Source organism: Papaver somniferum, chromosome 5 (assembly GCF_003573695.1).
Source record: "Papaver somniferum cultivar HN1 chromosome 5, ASM357369v1, whole genome shotgun sequence".
In the NCBI taxonomy this organism is placed as follows: domain Eukaryota; kingdom Viridiplantae; phylum Streptophyta; class Magnoliopsida; order Ranunculales; family Papaveraceae; genus Papaver; species Papaver somniferum.
The window spans coordinates 98,569,945-98,580,280 of record NC_039362.1 but is presented as its reverse complement, the minus strand read 5'-3'; the positions used below and the strand labels follow the sequence as shown (position 1 = coordinate 98,580,280).

General features: G+C 35.1%; 2 long non-coding RNA genes across 3 annotated transcripts; one reads left to right on the top strand and one right to left on the bottom strand.

Moving 5' to 3' along the window:
- Positions 1-222: 222 nt before the first annotated feature.
- LOC113282300 lies at positions 223-7,592 on the bottom strand. Of its 2 annotated transcripts, XR_003326732.1 has the most exons (3): positions 7,273-7,592; positions 4,968-5,175; positions 223-1,045 (listed from the first exon to the last, which is right to left on the bottom strand). It is a non-coding gene; the product is annotated as an uncharacterized LOC113282300 (long non-coding RNA). The 2 variants fall into 2 exon arrangements; XR_003326731.1 differs by lacking the exon at positions 223-1,045 and having other exon boundaries at positions 4,906-5,175.
- A 560-nt stretch (positions 7,593-8,152) lies between these two features.
- LOC113277678 lies at positions 8,153-9,629 on the top strand. The gene is made up of 4 exons (XR_003325045.1): positions 8,153-8,186; positions 8,315-8,380; positions 8,513-8,591; positions 9,601-9,629. It is a non-coding gene; the product is annotated as an uncharacterized LOC113277678 (long non-coding RNA).
- The last annotated feature ends 707 nt before the right edge of the window (positions 9,630-10,336 follow it).

Genomic DNA, 10,336 nt, shown 5'->3' with positions numbered 1-10,336 from the left:
ATATGATGACTTAATATCAGCAAAATATGTCAAGTCCTAGAATTACCTATCTGCTTAAGGCATAGGTAATCACAAATTGAACTAAATCAGTTTACATAGAGCTTGAATACATAACAAAGGATTATTCTAACTACCATGGATGCTTCACATACAAGGTGAAAGTAATTTGCTAGTATTCAGAAATCAAGTCATGCTTTTCAATAAAATTCCATGGAGAAGAAGTGAAATCAAACAAGAGAAATTCTAATTAATAAAGGGGCTTCATCTCTGCCCTAGCAGAGATTTTTAGAACATAAGTAAAATTGAAATAAAACCTAAGCCTAACAACAGCAGATTGCACCGGCTAACCCGGGCTTGCCTTTGAAGCACAACAACCTCCATATTTATACAAGAATTTTCCCAATTGCAATCCCTATTTTCAGTATAGTACAAACAGAAAATTAGGGTCTGAATACACAACTCACCAACTCCAATAATAAATTATGATGACCACTGTCCCTTCTACGGTATGCTTCCATCAATTGTTCACAGACAAACAGATAATTTCAGACTTTCCTTCAGTTTTGTGTTGAAATTTAGCCACCCTAGCTATTGGTAGCTTACTGTGAAGAAAGGAGTGGAAAGAGTGAATTGAGGGTAGTACAGTGATGACAGTTGATTGACATGAGGGAGATGATGGGTTTTAGTGTGTAGATGGGGCAAACAAGCATGGGGTTCAAGAAACCGTTGTCTTCTATGGAGGAAACAGTAAAGAGAATGGGTTTTACAGAAAGAGTAGGAAATGGAAATTAGAGGAAAGGGGAGATGGGTACGTGTGCATTTTACTGAATAAAATTGGATCTGTTTGGATGTGCACCACGAACACTTGTGCTAGGAGTTCAAGAGGTTTTCTTTTGGTTTACTATTTTTGCTTCAGACGTGAGTAGCACTTGGGCTAACACTTCGGCCCATGTAAGTCCAACGATACTCATTCCCCGCACTTGAATTTCCTTCCACATTTTTACTTTTCGCAATACCTCTGTCTGACCATGCTCTCTTTATTCTCCTATAAACAAACAAAAACTATCAATATTTACAACAACAAGATTATTGATGTCCCGAGACACAAAATGCACAATTTGGCTTAAAATGGGATATTAAAGCTCTTGAGATGTGATAAATGATAACAAAATGATATAAGAATATGCATTATTAGGCACCATCACACCCCCAAACCTGCATTTTACTCGTCCTCGAGTAAAACTAAACTAAGAAAATCCTACCTACACCACTGTCGCTGGTCTCTCGATTGCATTTAGCAAATGCAATAAGCCTTTTAAACCACTAAGTGTCCCTAGTGGACGAGTTGAAGTCTCGTGAGGGTTTGCTTAGAACATACCCACAAAGTTTAAGGTCAAAAGAGAGAGCTCACCTTTTATGATATGTAACACCTGCATTTCAGTTTAAGCTCACAACAAAATGGATCTGTCAATCTAGCTTTCAAAGGCACAATTCTAGCACTGGAACGACTATGGACATGTGATAAGAGTGTAAAGTGTATCTACACATATATAGAGAATGATCAGAAGTTAGGACTGCCAATTACCAAGAGATAGTTTTTAGCTAAGAACCGAATTCAAAGTCAAGCTAGCTGTCCGGCTTTACGAGAATTGTGAATATTCACCTAAGAATTGGTGATATTTCAGCTTACCCGCGTTGTACATCGATGGCATACACCCTCCCTTGCTTATTACAAGACTATTTACAACATATAACAAAACATGACTCTTATTTACATCGACTACTCTCTTATTTTTGAGGCAAGAGAGACTTTAACATTTGAACCATAACAAAATGGACTCTTTTATCATTTATTTATCTATCTTTTTTATATTTTTTTTTTCTTTTCAGAATTCTTTTTTCTTCTTTTTTTCTGAATTTTTACTTTTTTTTTTTCTTTTTCTTTTTTTTTCTGATTTTTTTTTACTGATGAAAAACTTCAAGAGAACAAGAAAAATACAATAGCATGAGATAATACTGTTTGACTTATGAACAAAAAGAAAAATTACATGACACTTAGCAAGAGGTATCCCTTTTCGATGTACCCGGTCAAATTCAATGGTTGCTTTTCTTAATGTATCCTCCAACTTCTATCCCAACCAACCAAAGAACAAGCTAATCAAGTCTCATTCAGTATTCTAAAGTGATTGACAGTCTACTTAACCGATGAAAATGGTAAATCGTGCATGTGCAAGTTTCTTATCACATGTGAATTGTGCTAGAATCAAGTGGTGCCTCATCATCTAGATTAAGAATCCTAAGATTATTATGCATGCAGATACTACAAATCAAGTCAGATGAGCTCAACAATTTATTCATTTTTTTTAAAACATGGCAGAGTTCAGTTTCAATTATAGCACAGTGACAATCTTATGGTATCTACTCTTCACCCCCAAATCTAAACTAAACATTGTCCTCGATGTTTCTAAAGATGATCAGAATTATAACAACAACATACCATAAGGACAATGTTGAGTAGAGAAAAGGAAATAGATTACCAGATGTCGGCGAAAGCAATTTTTAAACTCGATTATTCATGGCTAGAATCCAACGAGAACTCAGCTGATGTCACATTTGGATTAACACACTTATATACAGAAAAAGATAAATTAAACCGACTCAAGAGAGAAATTGTAATATTATCTGTTGAATTATATACAAAGAAAATTCACCATATATATACAACCTAAAGAGTTGAGGATCAACCCAAATGACGGAATGCAGAAATTTTAATAGCCTCACACAATTATAATTGGACAGAAATGCGAGTGAGACTGCAAAACCAAATGAACCACCCCCAATCCTGGATTTTTTAACAGATATACTTTTGAGCACATAATCTAGCAATTTTATGGGTGCAGCATGCACAAGGTCCAATTCAAAATGGACTTGTTCAGGGACGAATGGAGAGACATGATTAAACTCCAACTTTGGATCCACAAAGACATTATATATAGCAGCAAAATAGTCCAAAAGGACTTGGGGGGCTCACAGTTCCAATCCTAGGTTGGGAACTCTCAGAAAAGTTGGTTTTACAATATCTTCACAAGCAAAATCTAGGTTGGGTGCAAGATTAGTTTGTGACAGGGGCAGGGAGCTAGACACGTCTAAGTTATATTCATTTTTAAGCTCAAAAGTGTCACTATGCGGCCTAATATTTTCCCAGTCCAAAACAAGTAACGCAGTATCATGCTCACAATCATTGAACAAATTAACAAGCCCCAATTCAGAATCATGACTATCCAAAGTACCCAAATCAGCGTCAGAAGAAGCATCATATTGCGACCTATGCAGGGAATTAGACACATTGCACTTATTTTCATGCATAACATTATTAGTATCGATAGACAATTCATCCTCCCCTAAGTCAAATACGAGTTATGCATCATGCTCACTTTCACAGAACAATTGTTCAAGCCCCAATTCAGAAACAGCATCGCATGTATTTATGGATTGAATATTAGAAGAAGCATCATTCATAAAGGTCGCAGCAGAGAAGCCTAATGTCTTTGAACCCGAAGGTTCGATAACAAAAATTTTAGAATAAACATGCTCTTCTAACATATCATCATCATCATAATCATCATAACAAGAATGCAATGCCCTGTTCAAAATCATAGTGTCTCTAGTCGACTCGATCACCTCTAGATTAGGTTCATATTCAATATTAGTTGCCTGAGTAGGACTAAACACATTATTTTCAAAACTTAATTCATTTTCAGTATCACTGAAACATGGATTTTTCCATGCTGAATTGCAAGTCTGAGAGTAGGTATTTTGTGTTTCATAGAAAGCATTAAATGGTCTCACTCTAGACTGCTTCGTGGCATGCAAATCAAGGAAGTTATCAATTATGTGACCTGTGTTATCACAAGATATACAAGCATGGAATTCAGTTTTGGCAGGTGACATAGGCGCAACAAAATTTTCATTTGTACACCTCTCTAGAGCTTCAATTCTCCTAGTTATACATGCGATGCTCGTATCTGAGTAAAAATCAGACTCTACCTCATGAAGATGACCCATATCATGTGACACTGCCCTAGTTTCTCTAAAGGATTCCCATTGATGGGTTTTCTCTGCAACTTCAGCTAAAAATGACCATGCATCGTCCACAGTTTTATCAATGAACTCACCATTACACATAGACTCAACCATGGCTCGAGAATTAAAGTCTAGTCCTTCGTAAAGAATTGCAACCAGTCTCCATTTCTCAAAGCCATGGTGAAGGCATTCAGTCAACAAATCATTAAACCGTTCAAAGTAATGAAAAAGAGTCTCTCCATCTAACTGGACAAAACAACTAATATTTTGACGAATATTAATAGTCCTCTGATGTGGAAAGAATTTTCTGAAAAATTGATTTGTGAGTTGTTCCCAGGTGGTAATTGATTGTGGTCTCAAACTGTAAAACTATGATTTAGCTTTTTCTTTTAAAGAAAATGTGAACAAACGCAGTCTTAGAGAGTCTTCGGACATATGTTCAGATTGCATAGTCCGACAAATTTCTTCAAACTCTCTTACATGATAATAGGGGTTTTCAGCATCAACCCCTCGAAATATCGGGAGCATTTGTATCATGTTTGCATCCAATTCAAATGGACCATCAGTCTGGGTAAGACAATACATGAGGACAGACTTATTCTTATGGGATACATGTACTCATGGAGAGTACGTGGTCTATTCACCAAATTAGCCATTATTTCAACCTGGACAGCTGTATCAGCAGCTAAAATGGAATTTTCACAAGACAACTTGTCAATCCTAAACAGAGAATCTAATTTTAAAACGATAAGATGTAATGACGCTCAACAGCAAAAAGTAAGCTTCCCGAGTCAGAAACAAGTGACAAGACCATCAAAAGCATGCACAATTCAGAGAAGATATGCTTATTAGAATGAGATATTAAGTCACGGATGTGTACATACACCAATATTTGCAGGGAGTGGATGATGTAAAGCAAGGAAATAATTTCAGCAAGCAAATACCATAGTCATCTACCACAAGAGCATCATTCAGGACATTGTTTTGCAAGAATTTTACCGACGGTACAACACCGGGAGTCGGCACATCAACTTGACTTGCTCCTTTCCTTTACTTCTTCCTCCCTGGCTCGCACAACAGCTTCCTAAGCACCTGGTAGACTCATAGAAACAAAATCAGCACTCAAAAATGTGCAACAAAAAACAAATGGGTAGGTATACTAACCTATTACTACTGACAGAAACTGAACTAATATAACACAGTGCTACGACAACTTACATTTCAAAGCAACAAACAAAAAGTTTAAGTTAGATATTTATATTAACTTACACTAGTTAAAGCAACAAACAACTATAATTAACTTACACTAGTGTATATGAACTACAACCACTAAGAAAGACTAATGATTATTATATAAGAACTATATAGTACCACTAGTTACAGGACAAAAACGAATAAGAACAAAAATTTACCAAAACATAAATGAAAGGCTAAAACTACTCAGTATCTACAAATTCAAAATTACTGAGCTTATATGAAATGAAGACAAACAAGACGAAAGAAACTTAAACCAAAATACAATCTACAGTACAAAATAAAAAATCTACAGAACAAGGAAAATTTTTGAACTCAAATAAAAATAAAACATTACATAAAGCTACAACTATCACTAGGGGAAAAATTCAATGGAAAAATGAAACGCAAAAAACAATCTCAAACCTACAGAAATATATATACATATACCCACTACTCAAAGATATGAAACGACGCCAAACGGTGCAAAGACGAACTAAACCAATATACACAAACTAAGAGCAAACAAATTCCTAAATGAAATGCAAAATCCAAAAGTTACAGTTAACATTCTACTTGCGACCTACAAATGCAAATGGTGGTTTAGTACAAAAAATGATAATGATATGAAAAAAACACAACAACACATAAACTAAGCTAAATAAACACAAACATACGACTGCCCTGAACTATGAACTACCACTAACGAGTACTAGAGATTTAACTACAGGTAAAATTTAGTAAGAGGGCCAAAAAATAAAATAAAAAAAATGACAAGATGCATATATCAAACCAAACACCAGTTTTGTACATGAATATGAAAATGATATGGATAAACCAAAGCAAAAGCAGACTAACTCAAATCACTAATGAAATACAGAGAGAATCTAATAGTTTGACGATAATGTGATAATACAATACAAATTCCTACAGGACTAAGACACAAAAACCAACCTTACCGTGCAACAAAAATTAAAGAAAAACACAGGTAAAGACTGAAATTCTATACCATCAATTCTTTTTTTTTTTAATAAAAGTAAAACAAAAAGGAAGTGATTATATACAATCCTAACTACAGGTCAGTAAAGCAAAACCTATTAATCTATCTACACTGTTTGCCAACTTCCCGGCAGCAACGCTAAAAACTTGGTAGGGTTAGAAACCTACTATGAAATACCGCAAGCGCACGGTGTCTAGAACATTGAGAACGACAAATACGGGTCGATCCTACGAGGAGTTGGATTGGTGAATCTAAACTTCTAAGTTCTACTTCTACTAATTTATAGACAAATGGTTTTGTCGATACGACGAGAAATTGATTATTATACTAAAAGAAGCAAGATTGAAAACAATACAATGATTAATTAGGGCCTTGAATCCACCACCTAGATGCATAGAAATTCTCTAATGTGATACACTAGTTCTCTTTTCAATCAAGGATCTATAGAGATGCTAGCCTCAAGCTACCTTGAAGATGTGATATAATCACAACATATGATGACTTGATCTCAGTAAAATATGTCAATTCCTAGAATTACCTATCTGTTTAAGGCATAGGTAATCACAAATTGAACTAAATCAGTTTACATAGAGCTTGAATACATAACAAAGGATTATTCTAACTACCATGGATGCTTCACATACAAGGTGAAAGTAATTTGCTAGTATTCAGAAATCAAGTCATGATTTTCAATAAAATTCCATGGAGAAGAAGTGAAATCAAACAAGAGAAATTCTAATTAATAAAGGGATTTCATCTCTGCCCTAACAGAGATTTTTAGAACATAAGTAAAATTGAATTAAAACCTAAACCCAACAACAACAGATTGCACCGGATAACCTGGGCTTGCCTTTGAAGCACAACAACCTCCATATTTATACAAGAATTTTCCCATTTGCAATCCCTATTTTCAATACAGTACAAACAGAAAATTAGGGTTTGAATACACAACTCACCAACTCCAATAATAAATTCTGATGACCAATGTCCCTTCTACGGTATGCTTCCATCAATTGTTCACAGACAAACAGATAATTTCAGACTTCCCTTTAGTTTTGTGTTGAAATTTAGCCACCCTAGCTATTGGTAACTTACTGTGAAGAAATGAGCGGAAAGAGTGAATTGAGGGTAGTACGGTGATGACAGTTGATTGACATGAGGGAGAAGATGGGTTTTAGTGTGTAGATGGGGCAAACAAGCATGGGGTTCAAGAAACCATTGTCTGCTATGGAGGAAACAGTAGAGAGAATGGGTTTTACAGAAAGAGTAGGAAATGGAAATTAGGGGAAGGGGAGATGGGTACGTATGCATTTTACTGAATAAAATTGGATCTGTTTGGATGTACACCACGAACACCTGTGCTAGGAGTTCAAGAGGTTCTCTTTTGGTTTACTATTTCGGGAAATTAGGCTCAGGCCCAACCCATGGATAACCCATAATATGAGGCCCCTAGATAAAAGAGTTTTATTAGTAGGCCCTGAATTAAAAAATAAATTTAATAAAAGCGAAAAGACTAAATTAGCCTCAAGTATATAAGAGGCGTCACCTACCTTTCTCTCGTTCAGACGCCATTATTTCATTTCCAAGGAGAGAGAAAACAAATCTCACTCACCTGAAACAGAAAGAAATCTAGAAAAAAACCCAAAAAATCAAGAAATCTTCCTGAAATCTGTTCCAAAACAAAGATCGAGATCAAAAACTATTCATCATTTTCTAACCCCTAAATCAGAGAAACAGATCGAAAAAGTTTCATATTCAAAAACCAAAAAAAATCAAAAGAAACAGTTTCAGATTCAGTTTCAGATTCAAAACCTAAATCGCCGTTGTTACTGATTCCTGTTGATGAAATACTCCGACGATTAATCACTAGGTAAGTTTTGATTTGAAGCTGTTAGTTTTGATTCCTGTTGTTACTGATTCGTGGGTCGAAAATTTCTGAACTAGGGTTTGTAATGAGATTACAACAAACATAACTCATTCTGACTGATAATTTTACAGATCGGAGAAGGAGAACAATCGTTTGTGCATAAAATCCATGAAATAACTGATTAAATAGAAACAAAGGTAAGTCATGGATGTGATATAACTGATTGATTTAGTGGATTTCATTTCTGAGATGTTACTGTTTGAAAACCCTAGAAACTCTAAGTTGAATTGCAATCAACTAACTTGATTTTATTACTACATCAATTGCAGATTCAGAATCAAATTTCTTTTGGAATAAAAATGGTGAAAGGAAAAATGAATCCCCCTAGAAAAGATGATACAATTACAGGTACTAAGTTGTGAAAACTATTGTTGTCATGGTCTCATGTTTATTTCTCATATAATGCTTGTGAATATGTAATTACACAGACAAGGACATGTGTAACTATAAGTTACACACTCAAAATGTAACCACTGACTGTGTTTTGGTTTGTATATTGATTGTGTAACTTATAGTTACACATACCAAGTGAGCCTGTCACCACTGACTTGCCTAGGGATGTGTAACTAGTAGTTGCACATAAAAAATTGGTTGTGTTTAGGATGTGTAACTTGTAGTTACACATAGAAAATTGGTTGTGTAAATTAAAGTTACTCATTAATATGCATGTGTAAGTTAAAGTTACACCTTGTAGAATGTCTAGGATTGAGTGTGTAACTTGTAGTTAAAATCTACTAACTGAAGAAATTTAAAAGTTTCTAATGTAAGTGATGCTTTTGAATGTATAACTACGCAAACAAGGGCCTGTGTAACTTTAAGTTACACATTCAAAATCTCACCACTATGTTGTGGTTTGTATATTGAGTGTGTAACTTGTAGTTACACATACAAATGAGCCTTGCAGAAGTGGCTGTGTAACTTGTAGTTACACATCTTAACTGTGAGTTACACATTCAAGATGTTACCAATGACTTGCAAAGAGGCTGTGTAACTATAAGATACACATTGAAAATCTAATCACTGACTTGCCAATTGACTGTGTAACTACAAGTTACACATGCATAATAACATAACTGATTTGGCAATTGCCTAGATAACTAAAAGTTACACATGCAAAAATATAACCTATGACTGTATTGTGTTTGTAAATTATAGTTGGACATAAAAAAATGACCCCTTTAGACCTTCATATGCATGTAAGTTAAGGTTACACAACACAGAATAGAATGATTCAGTTTGTGTACTTGGCAAATACACATAGTTTGTAACATGATTTTCATTTTGTAGTTAAAAACGAGTGTATTTGATAAGTACACAACATACTGACTCATGCTATTTTTGTGTGTGATGTGTACAGGAAACCTAAGGCAGTCGTTGAATGCAGTAAAGGATTTAGTAAAGGTGATAAAGCCTATAGGACTGACTGATAGGGCTCATAGATATCTTAGGAGAGCTGCTTACGGAGAACTCGTAATGATGTATTACGATGACTATGATACAACTGTACCAACTACAACAAGACAGATAACTACCAACAAACACGGCGTCTTGAAGCTCTTGAACTGCTTTGACATGGATTGTGAGACACCATGTTCATTCAAGTTTGCTGATGATAAGATTATAGAGTCTACACCGGCAAAGCTGGCTGGTATATTTTGCATGCAGAGGATTGGAAGCAGAAAGGGTCAGAAGCTGTTAAAGTACTATTGTCCTAGTGATTTGACTGACAATGTTTTATACAACAAATACTTCACCGATATCAAATCTACAAAGCATCAGACGACGGTGACTAAGACAAACATTTTAGAGAAGATAAAACAACTTATGCCAAAAAGGAGAAAAAGTGGGAAAAGAAAGAAAGTTGATGAAAAGGATTTAGTTTGCCTGATAGGTCTTTATCTTTGCTGTGTATTGTTTTTTGGCGACAAAAATGCCAATGGAGTGAACGCGAAATATCTTAGTATCGTTGAAACTTATGATACGGTGCTCAAGGTGTCGTGGCCTGATTTAATACACGAGCACTTGTTTGAAGAGATTCATACTAATCTTAGTTGTTTGTCAAATGTGAAGGCTTGTGTGCAATACCTACTGGT